The sequence below is a fragment of the Pogona vitticeps genome, chromosome 15 (genome assembly GCF_051106095.1).
Source record: "Pogona vitticeps strain Pit_001003342236 chromosome 15, PviZW2.1, whole genome shotgun sequence".
Classification (NCBI taxonomy): Eukaryota; Metazoa; Chordata; class Lepidosauria; order Squamata; family Agamidae; genus Pogona; species Pogona vitticeps.
Genome location: NC_135797.1, coordinates 9,471,238 through 9,490,551, shown reverse-complemented (window position 1 = coordinate 9,490,551; position 19,314 = coordinate 9,471,238). Strand labels below are relative to the sequence as shown.

Below are 19,314 nucleotides of genomic sequence, written 5' to 3'. Positions count from 1 at the left end.
GACAGGCCAGAGGCCCACCTGCCCTTCGAACCCGCTTCCCTCGTGGTCTTTGGTAGGGAAAGGAAGGGAGCCATGCAATCCGAAGCCAAAGCAAAAGCGGGCGCTCCCGGTTTCTCCGCCGGCAGCAGCTCCGATCATCCCCCCCGAAGAGGCTTCCCCGGGGGGGCTCACCTCATCTGCCCCCCCATGACTCGTCCTGCTCTCCTTGCCTCCTTCCCCTTCCTCCCAGGCCAGCGAGAACCTTCCCTTCGGAATGCGGGGGGGCCGGTCCGTTGCCGTGGAGATGCATCCTCCTGACCACGGCCGGACCGTTGGAACGTCAAGGTGGACCGTTGGAAGGCGAAGGCCTCGAGGTTTCCTGCGCCGCCATCTTTCTACCTCCTGGCTTTTTTGGAGCAAAAGGGAGCTGGCAAGGAGGCAGCATGAGGCCTTTAAAGGTCGCGTTTCTGCTGCTGGCCGCCTTAGCTATGGGCGCCGTGGGGAAATTAGATTTAATTCCCCTGGTTTCCCCGTTCCCACGACTCCTGCAATTGTGGGTGAGGATCAGGCGGGGGTCTTCCAGCTGAAACCCTGCCTCACCATCCTATTGGTGGTGTCTGTGATCTTCTTGGTCGGAGGTAGGATTTATTTACCTTGGATTTTTTTTACCTAAATGCAATTTAGCCATTGGGTGTATTCTTGGTTCCCCATTTTAATTTTCAGCACTGGTCTCTGTCCCCGAAGCCCAGGCATAGGAAGTAAGTCGGAAGAATCCCTTGCGTAGAAATCTGTTTGAAACAGGAGGAAGAGAGAGCACGGCACGGGAGCAGCGACCAAAGACATAGAGGAGTTGGAAAGGGGCTCTTAAGGCCATCCAGTCCAACCCCCTGCTCAGTGGAGGAGAGAAAGGCCCCAAATCCTTGAGGGAATAAAAAAGAGCTTCCCCTGACACACACACACAAAAAGAGAAGGCTTGAAATTTGGAAGGCAAGCCATTTGAGGGGAGGGCGGTCCAAATTGCTTGCATGTTCGTGATAACACAAGCCAGGGAATATCCTGGGAAGGAGACGACTTCGCCTCAGTTGCTCACTCAAAGAAGGCGACTTCTGTGGACGGAGGAGTTAAGGTTCATCATCTAAATGGGAGGGCCAGCATCACTTTACTTTTCTTACAAGGATCTTGCAATTTCTTTTCCGTCTTGTATCTCAGAAATATCTCTTTACACATTTTCCTAAAGCTCCTGTATGCAAAGGGACGTGGTGGCTAATTGGGTCCCTTTCCTTTCACTGCTTTCTGTCTGAGGATCATCAATATGTGTCAGGAGGCCAAGCTAGAAGTAACACCGTGACTAGATTTCTTTCTTTTTTAAAAAAATAAGATATGAGATGGGATGATTTAATCAGACAGCAGTATTGGGAGGGAAGGGAATCCTTTCTACTGTGCTTGTTTAACCAATGAGAATCTCTTTGGCAAAGCGGCTATTTGTCTTGCTGTTTGTCCATTTGTGCTTGGAAAATGCCTTTCTAAACTCTTAATCCGAGAGTCTTCGGCAAATTCATGTTGGGGCTTCTCTGGATTTGCCTGGCACCATATTTTGGAGTTTTTGATGGTTTTATTATTTCTAGAACTGCTAGTGGTAGTGCTGTGTAGTCTACCAGAAGTGTAATAGTTATTCCTCAAGGACATACAATGAGAGCATCAGTTCTGTTTTTGAAATGATATCCCATTTTACTGAAAGAGTGCACTGAAAGAGTGTGGGAAATGTTTTGCTTCAGTTCATGATGCTGGATATGACGAAACCGAATTTCTTTTCATTAGGATTTTGTAAACAGAGAACTAAATAAAATAAGTTCAGCCAATATTCAGATCTTATATTCCAACTTTCTTTTGCAGTTGAAATGCTAATATTAGGCTTAGTCAAGGGTGGGCAATTAATTTCTAGGGGGGGGGCTACATGAAAAATCTGAACGGTGTTCAGGGCCCGAACCAACTTTACTTAAAAATAAAATGAAACAGTGATGTTATGATTGTTTTTATTTTAAACTCGTTAATCTACAGAAATACTAAAGAGGTTTTTGTGGTATGTTAAAGATAAGCAACTGATCAACTTTAGGCAAAAAGCTATAAATGGTCTTGATGTTCAAAGCGGTCCAGGGGCCGGACAGGAGCGGCTCGCAGGCCGTATGTGGCCCTCGAGCCGCTCTTTGACCAGGTCTGGGCTTCGTGAAGAGATTCAGGTGTGTCTTTCTACACTGTGAAGGGAAGCAGCTGGTTGGCAGGGTCATGCTTTAAATTTTAAGAAATATTTTTAAAGTATAATTGTCAAAGAAAAATCCAATTTTAAAACTTTAAATTCTGATTTAAATCCAATCCACCTTGCTGGTCACTAAAGAGAAGGCCACGGCTACAGGATGTTTATAAAATAAAAATGCAAGAGTAGTGTGATCCCTTTATTGAACCACTAAAAATATCAAATGAATTGCCAGCGTTCATGGGGAAAATTCCCCTTCGTCAGGCTGGGCATCACCGCTTCATGGTACCACAGAAAAACTGTTGCTCAGAGTCCTAAAAATCCAGGGCAGGTCTCCGTCCTGGCCTGAGGTGAGTTCAGGCCTGGGTTGCAAACACCAGCCGAGGGGGGGGGGGGGTGTCTGCGGCCTTGAGCGCCATTCCTTGGAGTGCGGTTAGAAGGTTCCACCCCAAACTTCAAACAAAGGCTTATCTGTGCCGTTCATGAAGGGGATGGTGCCCGGCCAGATGAAGCCAAATTTCCTTATGAAAGCTTCCAATTTGTTTGATTTTTTTTTTAAATGGCTCAAGAGGTATCACCCTGCTTTTGCATTAGGGCAATCCTAAGGGACGCATAGCCATTTCCCTCGGTCAGTCTTACCAAACAGGGTGGAGAAAAATTAATAGTCTTTTAAAAATCAATGTTTTTAAAACTTCAAATTAAATAATGATTAAACTAAAAAATGATATTTGATTTAAATTGTCCAACCCCCCTCCGATTTTTTTTAAAAAATTAAATCTTGATTTGAATCAAACCCTGATACAAAATACAGTCTTTTTGGCGCTTGGCAAACCCCTTTTAACTCGTTGTAGCATTGTTTTCACATAATTAGTACCCCTTTGACCCTTTGTAGTCCTGCACATTCATATTCAAGGAACTGGTCTCAAACTATTTGTCAAAATTTATTTGATTGGTATTCCATGAGAGTCTCTTTTAATGCTTGATTAACAGCAGTTTTACTGCCGATCTTTCCCGGCCCTAATGATTGACGCCAAAGAAGATGTGAGTGTGCGGAGGGTCTCTTCTCGTCAGAGTCAATGCTCTGCCCTAGAGACGGGCACTGCCCGCTGTCCCGGCAGTTGGGTGCCACCTGGCAGGTCCTCACCCACCGGTGTGGTGCCAGCGCCCTGGATTCTGCCCCCCGCCTCCTCCCCCAGGCACCCCCCCAGAGAAGGAGGCGGAGCAGGAAAGGCTGCAGCGTTGCTTCCAAGAGGGTGCCTGCAGGAGGAGGTGGGGGGCAGGATCTGGAGCAGCTGGGCAACACCTGTGGGCCCGATCCACCAAACTGCGCTAAGTACCCATCTCTATCTACTCTGCTCACATCACCATGTCAAATTTTTGAGAATCCCTTTTTAGCATAGACTGAACCCAGCAGGACAGGATTCTCTGGAATGAGAAGACATGGACCTCAATATGATCCTTTTATTCATCTTCTGATCAGCTTATCAGGATGCTCTGATGAGAAGATGATAATATACTGTTTATCGAACGAGGGTTCATGTGTTACTGATTGGGTCGCTTCCCCACCCCCACCCCTGCATTGCCAGGCATATGAAAGCCCAGCTGGGTTACTTGCGTTGGATATGTTGTCCATTTCTGCCTCTTTGAGTCCTGTTGCTTAATTTCCACTTACTGTGTGTCTATTTAGCAGTCCTTTCTTTCTTTCAGCTCTGCTGAACATACTTTTTGAACCAAAAAATCCTCCTGCATATATCATCACATTTTTCATTGGAGTCGCAATTGGAACAGCAGCCCGTTTTACGTCGCAGGTACTGTGTCTGCACTTCATGAAGTGGGAGAAAACAAAGAAAGCAGACTATATATTTTCTTGTACGCATGAATAGAAAATAGTAGTTTGCAATTTGGGAAGTTTGTAGTTTGCGAAGGGTGTTCTTGCAGCATCAAAAATAAATTCCAGCAACAGGAAATATTTTTCATTTCGTAGCACAATAAGTACTGACAGACTGGAATATCCCCACCCTCATGCCGTACATAACGTGATAGCATATCAGTGCTCAAAAGCTTGGGCCAGTTGGAATCTGACCCTTTGTTGTTTCATTTGAAAAATACCGATACAATTCCACCTGGCCTGCTAGCTGCCTTATTACTTTGTGTACATTTGTAGATATAAGCTGGTGGATCAGCTAATGTATTCAACAGGAAACAGAAGTTGTCCTTTGTTAGCATTTATTCCTGAAATTCTTTGCTAGAGGACCTATGCCTCCTTGTCCTCTGCTTCTTAGGAAAAGTGGCTTGATATGTCCCCCCACCCCCGGTTTTGGTTCATTGTTTAGATCAAATTGATCCTTCACTTTCTGGTACCTTGAACACTTTAGCCAGGGATCTAGTGAGAGATCATTTTCTGGAAGATCTAAATCTTGAATATGAATTGCAAGCGCCTTGCAAAAAGCATGTCTCAGAATTCAGGAGCCATTCTACGTACCGAGGACAACATCTCGAGAGTGAAGAGCTCTGCTGGGAAATTTTAGATCTAAAATACACCTTAGAAATGATCCGTCTCCCGTCCTTTGTGCCCTTAACCTGCCTGTGGAGGGTTTTGGGGTTCCAGGGAAGGAAGCCCCTCTGGCCCCCAGCAGAGCCGTCTCCATCCTCCAGAGAGAGGTGGGAAGAGAAGGTGGTGGGAAGGCCGCCTACCAGGGCTTGGAAGGGAAACGGCTGGGTGTTTGCGGGGCGACAGCTGGATCCGAGGGCGCTGCTTATCCAATTGGGAGGAGGATGTGATCTGAATTTCAGAACTGGTTTTGGGAAAGTCGGTTCTCTTCTGGGAAAGAGAAGAAAAAAGAAAGGAGAAAAAAAAAGAGAAAGATAGTGTGATTTCCCCGGTACAAATCCAAATAGAGTTAAGATCAGTTCTTTCACTGTATCAAAAGTGTCAAGTTTTAAGTATTTTTAATGCTTTTGTTGCTTCAAATGTTTATGTCTTTGTTGCTCTATCAAAAAGCACTGTAAGCTCCTCTAGAAAAGCAGCACCAATCTACCTTCTCTCTGGTATAGAATATAAATAAATAGAAGCCTCACTTCTGTGGGGCAGAAGGGGGGAAGTATGTAATATCTTATCTATATTTTATAAATAAATCATTCTCAGCTAATGATACCTTCTTTTCATTTATATTGTCAGTTACCTTTGGTGAAGACCTTTTCTGACATTGATCCAGAATGGTTTTTCCATCTATTTACACCAATAATAATATTTACAGCGGCATTTCAAATGGATTTTCATGTATTCCAAAAATCATTTTGTCAGGTAAGTTGTATAATGTCCAGTTTCTTATTTAGAGGTTTACTGTCCTCACACACGAGGATAAGGACCCGATTGTCCAGAAATGTGTGTCGTCAGAGCAGTCCTTCTGAGGAACAACAGGGGCTTCAGGAGGGGATAATCCGAGGAGGAGGAGAAGTGGTGCAGATTGCAGATGTGCCTAAGTACCAGCTGTTTCTCCTCCAAAATCTCCTCCAAAGTCATTCCCCCATTGGTTCTGCATTATTGTTAAAATTATATAAATAAATTTGAGGAATCCTGTTGGAAGAAATCAATTTGCAACAAGCGGCTGAGAAGTAAACTGAGATTAATAGGTGGGGAGTTCCAAACACTTGGAAGTTTTCATTATATGTGATATGTAACATAAATTACTAAGGATTACTGAGAAAGCTATCAGAAAGTGAAAACGTTGACCCAGTGTGTAGCTGCTGTGAAAAGGGTTTTAATTTTGTACTGTTTTAATGCGGCTCCTTGGGCATAATAGGTTGATTAGGGAAGTATTTCTTTTATATATTTTGGAAGATTAGATTTGTTTACAATATTGTCAAAGAAATAGCTATTGCAGGACTTGAATGGATGCACCATTTTAAAATGATAGGCCAAGGAGCCATACGTCCTGTTTTGGGAACCATCTTTAGTTAATATAATCTATGTTTAACCTTTTTCTTCCTTTTTAATTCATCATATTTTTGAGTAATATATTGGATGCTTTTGACTGTTTTTATCTCTTTGAAGCATTTTGAGTTAAGGAAAGTCATGTATCTCGACAAATAATAAATAAACATGCACCAGATAAATGTCCACAGAGATTTCTTAGCGTGCAGGAATTCACTTTAAAAACTCATGCCTTTTGTGTAAGTGTGCAACAGGATTTCAACCAATATCTTTAAAAATGAATCTAGGAAATTGGGCTGTGGGCTTCTCATTTCACAAAGTAAAACGCTTCTGAAGTCCTTCACAGCCTTGTGGGACAAATATGCCCATGTGCAGCCCTGAAGCCGAAGGGTTGTGGAAGGTCCACATGCTTTCAGTGCCTGCTGCCAGACTGTTGGATGGCTTCAGGGGACATCCTGAGCATCCACTCTTGCTCAGAGCATTACGAGCATCCTCTACAGCTCGGGAAGAAGGAAGTGCAGCCACTAGAATGGAGGACTTGCTTGGGACCCCTGTGAGCAGGGTGTACATTTGACAAGAACGTATCGATTATCTGCAATGAACGTTTGGTGGGAGTCCCCTGTGCCTGAGCTATAGGGCCATCCTTGCCCACTCTCCTGTTCTGATGGAGGTGCTTCTTTCACCCCTGATTCTACTGTGGGTTGTGCTTTTTGTATCTGATGTGTGGGAACTGAGCAAATAGGCAGGAGCTGTGCCTAGTGGAGCATATGCTGAGGGGATAGAGTTGGGTGCCGTCACGACGTTAACCGGGCTATAGCACCGTCCCAAACTGAGCTTTACTCAGGCGTAGAACCATTCAAGGGGTTATGGGAGGTAAGTGAGTTGTTTTGTATGTGTTCATGAGCTGTTGTGAAATTGCAGTCAGACAAGGGTGAAGGGGAAACCTCCCTAATGTGTGTAAACGGGTTGATTGGTATAAATACATAATTCTTACATTCCCAAACTTTCAGTCATTTTGAGTTTCTTAACATTCATACTCCTATGGCATTAAAACTTCAGTCCTGCCTCCCTTCATTTAATATAAATGGATGTAGTAAATAATTCTGAGATACTGTAAATGATCTGTGTACATTTTAATTCCAATACTGTATATATATGTATTGTATTTACAGGTGTTTATTCTTGCTGTTCTCGGATTTTTAATGAATTCTGCTTGCATAGGATTGTTATCGTATAAAATTAATGTACATAACTGGTCCTGGGATGACAGCATGTTGTTTGGCATTCTTCTTAGCACGACAGACCCTTTGCTCTCTGTGGCTTCAGTAAAAAATGTTGGTAAGTAAGAGAAATTGCTTTTCTAAAGAGACGTCCATCCCTGGGGACACAAGTATGAAGAGCAGCACCGCACCTGCCACGGAGGTCCATTCCTTTCCCCCAGAACCAGCCGGGAGTGATTTCAAAAGAGATTAAGAGCCTTCATTTTCGATTTGCTCCAACTATACAATATTGGTTTTAACTAGAAATGGAGGTGTTCGTATACGAACATGAATACCCCCGTACTGGTGGTGGACATGACGAGGGTCCAGCCCCACACAATCTGACTCAGCATGCCATTTCCCAAGGGTAGGGTCTTGCACTATTTATTGTGAAAACACTTCCTCTGTTTCTTGAAGCCCACAACGGACAGATCTGCCTTGCAAGGAGACCGTTCGAGTGTCGCCTGCTGATTGAGGAAGAGAGGAATACCTGTAACGTGTGGACTGGTATAATTAGTTGCCATCTGCCTCCTTTCTGTCTAAAAAGGGTATAAAACCCATCTGAAATAGCCTATTGGTGTGCATCCCGGTCTTTGCACCGGCTGTATCTCCACCGGTGGAATACAGCTGTTTTGAATGCCTCGCGCGCTCCAGTTGTCTCTGGCTCCGACCCCCACTTCAAGAGCAAACCTCGAGGTGTCGGTTTAGCACACCCACAGGAGGAAAGGAGACACTTTCAACCACAGCAAAATGAAATCCAGTATCCGCAGGTGGTCAGTGTCTTTATTAGAGTAAACTTGCAAGTTGTTTCATCCCTGAATCCTTTTCCTGTCCTGGTGGGGTGCAGGAGAATGTGGAGGGGTGACTCCCAGGTGAACCGCTGGTGCTTAAGCCTTTGGCGTAGAAGAGGAGAACCGAGGCCACGGAGGCCAGAAGGCTGACAAGAGAGAGAGAGGAAGAGAAGGACGGTGAAGTAAACAAGGAGAAGGAAATGAATGAAACCTTCTTCGCCTCGGAAATAACTGGGGAGAAGAATTGCCTGTCATTTGACGGAGCTTCGCAGTTCTGTGAAACTGAAAGGCTCTTTGAATTAAAAATGGGTTAGTTCTACATAACGTAATGTTTGTGTGTGGCAGGGAAAGTATATCTACATTTTCCCACAGAGTTTATATCAGCTGAAGGATATAATGAGAGCCGAATTGCATATTTATTTTAAAAAAAGAGTACATTTCCTAATATTGCAGATTTCCTCTTCCAGACATGCAGTTCTCACAAAGATCCACATCTGCACCATCGCACTTGCAAATAAAGGTTGTGCTTCTTTTCCACTGACCAAGCAAAGGCAGTAGAAAGCATGTGGAACAAGTTTGTTCAATGTTCAAAAGATGCATTTTACATGTTAAAACACCCTTGCTCTATTGATGTACTAACTATATCATCTAATTTTTAGTCTGTGGGAGCTTTAGAATAGGTGCAAGGAGACTTAGGAATCTTTAAATCAGGATGTTATTCTTCATTTTTTTTTCTGGTTGATGATATGATAAAAATGATAAAAATACAGCTGGATTCAAATTGTGGGAATTCACACTTCTTTAAACTGTCTAACCACTTGTCAAGCATCAAATTAGACATGTTTCTTTTTTCGTTTCTTAGGTATTTATTAACCCAAATAGAGGTGAATCTTTGTTGAATGATGCTGCCAGCACAATTATTTTTCCATTCTATTCCAACCTAGTGATCCAAAATAATCCGGAAAGATGTAAGTCTATTGCTTCCTGTCATTTTTTTCTTGCATAAAGATACAATTTGTGCTGTGTCGTGACTCTAATTGTTAAATGTTAGAAGGGAGGTTATAAAGGAGATTAAGGAGGGAGGTTAGAAGGCAGAAGAAATAATGTAATGAAATATTTTTTTTCCTATGTATCTTTGATTTGTCAACGTGCATGCCACAATCTGGACATTCCCAGTGTTCGCAGAGTAGAAGCATTCCAAACCTGGAGACGTTGTGGAAGTTTATGCTTTAATCAGAAACCCAGTAGAGTGGGTGTCCTTCGTTTCCACTTAAAATAGTTCAGGCTGGTGATTGGGTATCATAAGTATCTCCAGAACACATCAATGTGACTCTGTGGTTTTGCTAACACGTGAAAAAAAAAACCCGTACTATGCATATCCTCATAGAAGTACGGTAGGCTCCATTGAGTTCAACAGAACTCTAGTTTTAGGCTTGATTTTTTTAAGTCCCAAAAGAAGACTGCAATCTGCTACCAGTAGACTATATTAGACGTGCGTGTTCTATACTAACAACGATGTTTAAATTTTAGTTTTCTGCATATTGCCCTCTGTGAAAGATACTGGTTTGGATCAGAATTAACGATAAAATCCTGTGTTTCTCTACTCAGAGGTAACTCCCAATGAGTGTCATTGTACTCCCAGATAAAAATAGACGATGAGTCGTGCTTTGGGCTGGGCTTAAAAGGTGCTTTCGTGTTCCTACTAAAGTCAGCACAAAACATTTCACTGAATTGAGTGGAGAAAGACTGAAGTCTAAGAGCCCAAGACTAGATGGTCAAGGGCCAGATAAGCATCACTAGAGCAGATGAAGTGATGCGGCAGTCCAACCCCTTCTTTCTTTCGGGCCATTCTTGCCTTAGCCTAACTTTTGACAGCCTGGGGGCTGTGTTCCTGGACTGCAAGAGATTTGGATCTGACTCTTTCACTGGGCAAATCTTAGCCAGCAGGGCAGTTCTGCCGGAAGATTATTCTGGTAGGAGATTTCTGAGGTTAGCTGAAAAGGTCTATATTTAATCTAATCCCTTCAGCCAATGGTCTTTGTGTGTCCTAATGATTTAAAAGGGATTAAAAGGTGCTTTTAAATACATATATAATTGGCCTGTGTTAACTCATGCTTTATATAAAGCATTTGGTTTGTTTAAATCTTAAATCATGCTTGACAGACAGACAGACAGACAGACAGACAGACAGACAGACAGACAGACAGATAGATAAAAGCATCTTATAAAAGATATAAAAAAGCATGAGTTAACACAGGCCAGTTGTTTGGTGCATAAGAGTCTTGAAGTACAATTAACTATAAAACAGTACTTATAATTCTTTGAAAATTAAAATAGTGTAATGCAAATAGCAAATGACTGAATTTTGTTTCCTTTCACAGTTCAAGCGATTTTTTTCCAACTGATTTTACAAATTTTTGGAAGTGCGGCACTGGGATTTTTAAGTTCAAAAATAGGAACCTACTTGTTTGCAAACATTTTCACTGATGAGATCCATAGAGCAATTTTGAGTTTGTCAGTGGCATACACAGGTTTCATCTTGGGTAAGCCGACCATGTTAATTCCTACCAAATGCAATGACTAATGCTTAACTTTTAGTAGAGACGTGTCTGAGGATGAATTGAACTACAGTAGTGATATTAATCTTTGGTCCTTTCTTCTGTCTCCAGCTGAATGCTTTGGGATGTCTGGAGTTATCGCTGTTTCTGCATTCAGTCTGCCTGGATGCGGTAAACTTTAGTCCAGGAATGGATGTGCTCCTTGATCAGTAAGTAGTATATTTACTATATTTCTACTTGAATAGTTTTGAATAGTTTTGTAAATACTTGCCCTTCCACATGTCATTTAAGGAACTTAAATGCAAAGAATTTGAAGTGGTTGTTGAGGCTGAAAGCTATTTTCAGTACATTGTGATATAGATTATCAATTTATAGAATTTCAATTGTAAATCCAACTCATAAAGAAAAAGATGCATAGTACTGAGGCACTAAAAGCCTTTAAATAGCATTAAGCGGTCACTAGAAACACTGAATAATATTTTTGCATTTTGTAAAAGTAAGAAGTACACTTACAACTTGATATAGTTGTAATTGAATAGTTTATTAGAGGCACAGAAGAAAAAGATGTTATCGGATAATTTGCCAATCTCGCGGCGTGAAAGGGGGCGATCTGTGGTCAGTGCCTGAGACTGCTTTCGCTCTGCAGTGCCTTTGGGCGCCTCAGATTGCACGGAAGCCTTTCAGATTTAAACCAAGTGCTTCTCGATTGCCACTGGCAGGACTGCGATGGCTGGCAGGGATCTGGCAGAATTGGCTTTACTTTGACAGGCTCCCCCCCCCCGAAGTCTGAGGGTCTCAAAGGATTCCCCAGGGCAAAAGGGAGCCCCGGGGAACCTCATAATTGAAAAGGAGGGAGATAATTAGGCTTCTCCTTACTTTACCCAAAAAAACATTTCACCTCAGGGAAAGCACTGCTTCAAGAACTTGGTCTTCCCCCAGCTTTCCACCGATTCTCCTACTGTTTACCCTAAACTTGTACCTCAGAGAATCGTCTTAGTCGACAGGGAAACTGACCTTTTCACACAATTCTTAACTCTTTGCCGAGTTAGAATTTCCAGCCTATAAATCCTACCGTACAGGATTTGCCAGAGACCTCCTCAGGAGTTCCAAACTCACCTCTACCTAGTCTCTAAATCCACCACCTAGAATTTTTCCAGACCTCTCCTGGTGTTTTAAAATCTCCTGGTGTTAATATCTCACAATGCTGCCACCAAATATGTGACCACCAGCCCTATCCTGGCTAATCACCTGTAAACTATCCCTTTTGTTCACTGGGTTTGCCTATATTCGTAATTCTTTACCATTACCTTAAAACGTTTAGCTCAGGAAATATGTCAAAACTCTTCCTGAGACTTATTTCTGTGTCCAGGCTAAGCTCTCTCAGTGACTCTTTACTTTACCCAAAATGTTTTTACCTCAAGAGTTCACTACACCACTTGTTTCTAGGTTCATACCGCATTCCAGCAATGCTTCTACTAATTAACCTCAGACCTCCCTCTGGACCTATTACAGCCAGAGTGGAGGAAGGCAATAGGGACAAAGGATTCTCACTAGTCTTTTAATTAGAGAGAATGGAAAAATACTCTAAAAGAAGCCTAGGGTTAAATTGGATGAGTTAGTAACTCATATTTTAAGGGAGATTCTAGAAACAGGGAACAGCGAAAGGTATTTCTGCACCACCAGAAGAAAAATTTCTGAAATTAAGAAAGCTAGTAACATGGGGGAACTGAAGGTTCAATTTTGCAGAGTTGTCAGCTAGATCAGTGGTTCTTAACGTGGGTGATAATGCCCCCCAGGGGGCGATTTCATTTTTCAGGGGGGCAGTAGAACGAAAAGGGGCAGTGTGGGGGCGTTGGAGCAGAAGGGGGCGGTAGGGGGGCGCTGGAGCAAGCCAAACCTGTGAAGATGGCTGCAGCCTTTTTACAGTGTGCATGAATATATATTTTCCTCCAATCTTAATTTAGTTTCAGAGTTTTTGTCTTGAAATTTTTAGTTCCTGCATTGTGGTTTGTTTATATACCCTTTTAATATTTCTTTTTCTGTCTTAAAATCTGCTTGCAACTAAATCATTAAATGTTCCTTTTTGGGGGCATTTCATTTTCTTGGAATTGAATTTTGTTTTCAGGGGTCATTGGATTTAAGTGTCTTAAATAAATAAATAAATAAATAAATAAATAAATAAATAAATAAATAAATAAATAAATAAGATATCATCACCATGGGGAGGGGGGCGATGATAACTTCCTCAATGACTCAAGGGGGCGTTTCTTTCAAAAAGGTTAAGAACCACTGAGCTAGATAACTGATTACATAGATGAAATGACATGATTTTGTATTGTAGGACTGGACATACAAGATGTGTGCTTGCTATTTTAACTTGCATTTGATGGATATCCCAAACGATGAACAATGTGACTATTATGATCCAATGACGGATGTTGTCATTCTTGTCCATGGTGCTGTAAAAGATTGTCAACTGGGCCAGTGTTACTATGCACCCTGTATTCTACTGAAAACATGCCGCCATGTAAGGAGAATTGGTGTCCTCATTTAGCCCATAGCTCAGTTTCAGCACCGGAAGGGAGAGAGCACAAATCCTGCAAAGGTAGGTTCCCTGATGGGATGGTAAAGACCGAGTCTTTGCTCCTCCCCTCTTTCCTGCTATTTGGGGCCCTTGTGCCTCTTGAATCCAAATGGGACTGAGCTTTCTCTCCATACTCATTCTAAACATCTTAAAATCTCATTTCTTTTCTCTTTCAAGAAATAAGCACCTTAAAAAAATGTCAGAAATATTTCAGAAACCATGAAGAAACTGTTTTAAAGCTATAAAATGTTCTTTTTTGATAAGTCATTTCTCCTCTTTGCTTTAATAGATTACTGCTAAATTGAAACTTCTCATGGTGGCAAACTGCCGCAAACCCACTTTGGAAACCAGCTCTAAAAAATCTTAAGGAAACGACTCTTAGCCCTTCTCCTTTCTGCTGGAGTTTTTTGTTTTGTTTTGTAGGTTTGCTTAAGTCAAATACTGCTAAACTGAAGGCTTCTGACATTGTGAACATCCACTGCTAATCCAGTTTGGAAATCATCTCTCTTCCCCCCCCCCAATCAGCTCCTTTAAAAATCTTGCAGAAATCCATTCAAAATGTTTTTCTTTGCTGGCTGTTATTGTTTAAGGCCAGGGTGAAAGCTTCCAGCCAGGAAAGCCCTTGCCGTCCAGTCCACTTTGGGATACAAAGTTAAACAAACAAACAAAAAACACAAACAGAATGTAGTTTTTGATGCACTTTTTTATAGCTGACACTGCCGATGAAGGTGATGGGATGAGCCCCGCGCTGAGGCCTTCGCCTACCCGCGGTGGGGGAGACGTCAGAGGACCTGCCCCCAGCATCTACAGCGAGCTCCAGCTGCAGATAGGAGGCCGGTGAACAAGAATAATCCAAATCAGTATTTACAGGTGTTTATTCTTGGAATTCTTGGAGTTATAATGAACTTTGTTGGTGTAACATGCTTTACTTATTATACTGACACATATAACTGGACCATACATGGCTGGATGTCATTTGGAATCATTCTTAGTACGACAGACCCTGTGCTCTCTGTGGCTTCTCTAAAAAATGTTGGGAAGTAAGAGAAATTGCTTTTCTAAAGTACGCTATGCAAGAGACGTGTATCCCTGGGGATACAAATATGAAGAGCAGCAGCGCAGGTGCCACGGAGGTCCATTCCTTTCCCCCAGAACCGTTGGGGCTCAGCTTATGATCTGTTTTATAAAGGGAATTGTGATTGCACAAAAAACCCTGCCTTATGTCAATCTCCATGCCTTTTTTTATACTCCACCCATCAAGAGGGCAGAAGACGGCGGTCCCAACACAAGCCCGTCCTCCCTTTCCATTCCAAGGTTGCCAACATCCCCAAGCCCAGATGGGGACCAAATGCGAGACTGAGCTGAACTCTCTTTGCTTTTTTGGGAGGGGACCAAATACAAAATAAATCCCTCCAACATTTGCAAGGTGAGATTTCAAGAAGCGGCTTAAGTTGCTTTGCCCCCCCCCCACTCTCTCCTCTCAGTTTCCCTGGCCCAGCAGATGGGACCCAAATGCTGATGCTTTTGCTCCCTGAGCTGACACAAATAGGATGCTGTCTGGACAGAGGAGCGCATGCTTTCACCCCGGACAAGCAGCCTCTGAAAAAGAAAGGAGCTAACAGCTGCATTTTCAGGCACACGGAGTACTTGTAGCAGTGGGAGCTCCTGAACCCATCCCCAAGAATCCCCACTGCTGTCTAGGGAGCCCCCTAAATCGTATGAAATGGAGCAGAGCAGAAGTGGAGCCTACAGAGGCCTCATCACTCTGGGTCCTGCAAAGTCACAGCTCAAAATTGGCATTTGGTCAAAGGGGGGGGGAGCATTCTGTGCTGGAAAACACAAATACCCCATGGATTCACACACACACCCAAGCTCTTGCTGGTCTTCACAGGACACCGTGATCAATCAGAACTATCTCACAAAGGCCCTTTGCCCGTCTGATCCATCTTGGAGCCTTTGCGTGCCTCAGATTGCAGGGAAGCCATTAAAAGTTTTTTTTAAAATGCTTCTCAATTGCCACTGGCAGGACTGTGATGGCTGGCAGGGATCTGGCAGAATTGGCTTTACTCTGAAAGGCTTCTCTGCCCCCCCCAAGTCTGAGGGTCTCAAAGGGTTCCCCAGGGCAAAAGGGAGCCCCGGGGAACTTCATAATTCAAAAGGAGGGAAATAAGGAGGTTTCTCCTTACTTTACCCAAAAAACATTTCACCTCAGGGAAAGCACTGCTTCAAGAACTTGGTCTTCCCCCGGCTTTCCACTGATTCTCCTACCATTTACCCTAAACGTGTACCTCAGAGAATCGTCTTAGTCAACAGGAAAACTGACCTTTTCACACAATTCTTAACTCTTTACCTGAGTTAGAATTTCCAGCCACAAGGCTTATAAATCCTACCGCACAGGATTTGCCAGAGACCTCATCAGGAGCTCCAAATTCTCCACAACATCTTTGGATCTTACTCCTCTACCTAGTCTCTAAATCCACCACCTAGAATTTTTCCAGACCTCTTCTGGTGTTTTAAAATCTCCTGGTGTTAATATCTCACAACGCTGTCTGCCCACCAGCCCTATCCTGGCTAATCACCTGTAAACTATCCTTTTTGTTCACTGCCTTTGCCTATATTCCTATTTCTTTACAATTACGTTAAAATGTTTACCTCAGGAAATATGTTAAAACTCTTCTTGAGACTTATTTCTGTGTCCAGGCTAAGCTCTCTCAGTGACTCTTTACTTTACCCAAAATGTTTTTACCTCAAGAGTTCACTACACCACTTGTTTCTAGGCTCAAGCCGCTTTCCAGCAATGCTTCTACTAATTAGCCTCAGCCTTTTACCTCAGAGAATGGCTGGGCTGTACTAGGTTTTCTCAGTGTCTCCTTACGTTACCCAAAAACATTTCACCTCAGGGAAAGCACTGTTTCAAGAACTTGGTCTTCCCCCAGCTTTCCACAGATTCTCCTACAATTTACCCTAAATTTGTACCTCAGAGAATCTTGTTAGTCGACAGGGAAACTGACTCGGGAAGAGTCTCTGCCCCCCCCCAAATCTAAAGCAATGGTGGATATCTTCTAGGCAAGTTTCTCTAGCTTTGAAGAATATTTCTAAATTCGGTACACCATCCCCTAAAGCTGGATGGCATGGATGCAAGTGTGGATGGAGAAAGAGTTCCCTCAGAGGAGCATGTGCTCAGCCCTTCTCCATCTTGGAAAACAAGGCCCTCCTTCCAGGACGAAGGCACATAAGAGGGAGAGGAGGGACTAAGGCACAAGAGCGGCCAATAGCAAGGCAGAACAGAGTGATTGGCAGAATCAACCACTGCCTACAGTTACACAAGGGATCTGCATACTCCAATTTATTTTTATTTATTTTTATAAAACTTATGTACCACCCATTTAGGACATGTCTACTCCAGGCAGTTTACACAAAATACAAGAAAAAAAAGATACAAACGTGATAAATGTAAACATAAATGCATTAAAGTTCTCCAACACGACTGGGATTAAATTGCGAAGCCTCCAACGTCACAGGCTTCAATGTTAGTATATAATGTTTACTAAAATGTGATGTAAGCAAAAGATACATTTTTTTAAAAAAAGACATATATTTTATCAGCTTATTTGATAGTGTGAAGGGTAAAAGGGGCTAAAGTGGGAGCTTCTGCTTGGCTGTTGGGACCCGATCAAGCCACCAAGTTCTTTGCAACAGCCCTCCTCACAAGGCTCTCTTTAAAAAAGAATAAGGCCAGAGAATCCCAGGCTAACAACGTCTGGCTAACGGTGACCCCCCACGTGCCTCTACATAAACACACACAAAAGAAATATAACAAAATGGTACGGGAGGGGGGAGGGGAAAGGTTTATTAACTGCAGACCTTAGTATTTCTGTACCAATGGTCAAAATATAGCTTTTGAGTGAAAAATAAAGAAGGCCTTTGTCTTACATATTCCAAGCAAGTGTTTGTATAGTGTGGATGTTGAAACTGTTTTACATACAGGATCATTTCATCCCTACTACTCTATACTAAAGGGATCATGATTAACTCCATATGACAGATGGGGAACCAAGGATGAGAGACAAAATGGCTGACCAGGCCACACAGTGAGGGAAATTAAAACTGGAGACTTCTTCCTTCGTCAGTCCACCACCTTCACAAGTCCCTCTGATGGGGACGCAGGAGAGAGACTTCTCTGTGGCTGGCCCCGGGGTTTTATGGCTTCCTCCCGCAGGACGCCAGACTGGCCCCACTTTTGCTCTCCTTCCGCATGAGGGCAAGGACCTTTCTCTTCAGGAAATCTTTCCCTCAGGAAGCAGCTACCTGATTACTGTGGTTTTTACATAATTATGATGCATTACTGCTTTGAATGGATTTTTAGAAGGAGGGTTCCAGCTCTTCTTCAAAATCGTTTCCCTCGCCAAGCCAAAGAAAGCAAAGCAACGTGGTCGGGGGGGGGGGAACGACCCCTCAAAAAAATTGGAGGGAAGAAGGGTATTCTTTTTTTAAAAATGCCAGAGAATCACAGGCTAACATTTTCTGACTAAAGGTGATCCCCTCACGCCCCTACACAAACACACACAAAAGAAATATAAAGAAATGGTATGGGGGGGGGGAGAAAGGTTTATTAACTGCTAACTTTAGTGTTTGAGTGGCAGTGGTCAAAATATAGCCTTTGAGTGAAAAATAAAGAAGGCTTTTGTCTTATATATTCCAGGCAAGCGTTTGTATAGTGTGGCTGTTGAAACTGCCATACAGGATCATGTAATCTCTACAATTCTAAGCTAAAGGGATTGTGATGAGCTGCATATGGCAGATGGGGAACCAAGGTTGAAAGACAAAATGGCTGACCAGGCCACACCGTGACTTCAGAGCCGAGGGGAAATTAAAACTAGAGACTTCTTCCTTCATCAGTCCACCACCTTCACAAGTCCCTCTGATGGGGACACAGGAGAGAGCCTTCTCCATGGCTGGCCCCGGGGTTTTATGGCTTCCTCCCGCAGGACGCCAGACTGGCCCCACTTTTGCTCTCCTTCCGCATGAGGGCAAGGACCTTTCTCTTCAGGAAAGCCTTCCCTCAGGAAGCAGCTACCTGAGTACTGTGGTTTTTACATAGATGATGCATTACTGCTTTGATTGGATTTTTAGAAGGAGGGTCCCAGCTCTTCTTCAAAATCGTTTCCCTCGCCAAGCCAAAGAAAGCAAAGCAACGTGGTCGGGGGGGGGGGGGACGATCCCTTGAAAAAATTGGAGGGAAGAAGGGTATTCTTTTTTAAAAAATGCCAGAGAATCACAGGCTAACATAGTCTGGCTGGCAATGACCCCACCCCAAATTTACAGAAGCATATACAAAAGAAATATAAATAAATGGTATGGGGATAGAAAGGTTTATGAACTGCAGACTTTAGTGTTTCAAAAGGAATGGTCAAAATATAGCCTGAAAAATAAATAAAGTCCTTTGTCTTATATATTCCAGGCAAGCATTGGTATAAAGGACCATGTGGCCTTTGAATGAAAAATAAAGAAGACTTTTGTCTCATATCTTCCAGGCAAGTTTCTCTAGCTTTGAAGAACATTTCTAAATTCGGTACACCATCCCCTAAAGCTGGATGGCATGGATGCAAGTGTGGATGGAGAGAGAGGGCCCTCAGAGGAGCACGTGCTCAGCCCTTCTCCATTTTGGAAAATAAGGCCCTCCTTCCAGGAAGAAGCCACATAAGAGGGAGAGGAGTGACTAAGGCACAAGAGCGAACCAATCACAGTGCAGAACGGAGTGATTGGCAGAATCAAGCCCTGCCTACTGGGACACCAGGGGATCTGCATACTCCAATTTATTTGATTTCGTTGTTCATTTCATTAGACTTACTGTATATACTGCCCATCTAGGACATTTCTACTTGGGCAGTTTATACAAAATACAAGGGGAAAAAAAGATACAAATGTGATAAATGAAAACATAAATGCATTAAAGTA

The 19,314-nt window shown here is 42.9% G+C and overlaps 1 long non-coding RNA gene across 3 annotated transcripts in view; it reads left to right on the top strand.

Annotated features, from left to right (window-relative positions):
* The first annotated feature begins 479 nt into the window (after positions 1 to 479).
* Positions 480 to 19,314, top strand: part of LOC140702813 (uncharacterized) — a 40,021-nt gene continuing 21,186 nt past the window's right edge. For 2 of the 3 annotated variants that reach the window (XR_013539342.1, XR_013539340.1), the window contains exons 1-8: positions 480 to 617; positions 3,938 to 4,038; positions 5,409 to 7,502; positions 9,077 to 9,182; positions 10,596 to 10,757; positions 10,884 to 10,981; positions 13,114 to 13,377; positions 14,067 to 14,226. This is a non-coding gene — a long non-coding RNA (uncharacterized LOC140702813). The remainder of the gene's footprint in view (positions 618 to 3,937; positions 4,039 to 5,408; positions 7,503 to 9,076; positions 9,183 to 10,595; positions 10,758 to 10,883; positions 10,982 to 13,113; positions 13,378 to 14,066; positions 14,227 to 19,314) is intronic. The other variant, XR_013539341.1, reaches the window with a different exon arrangement.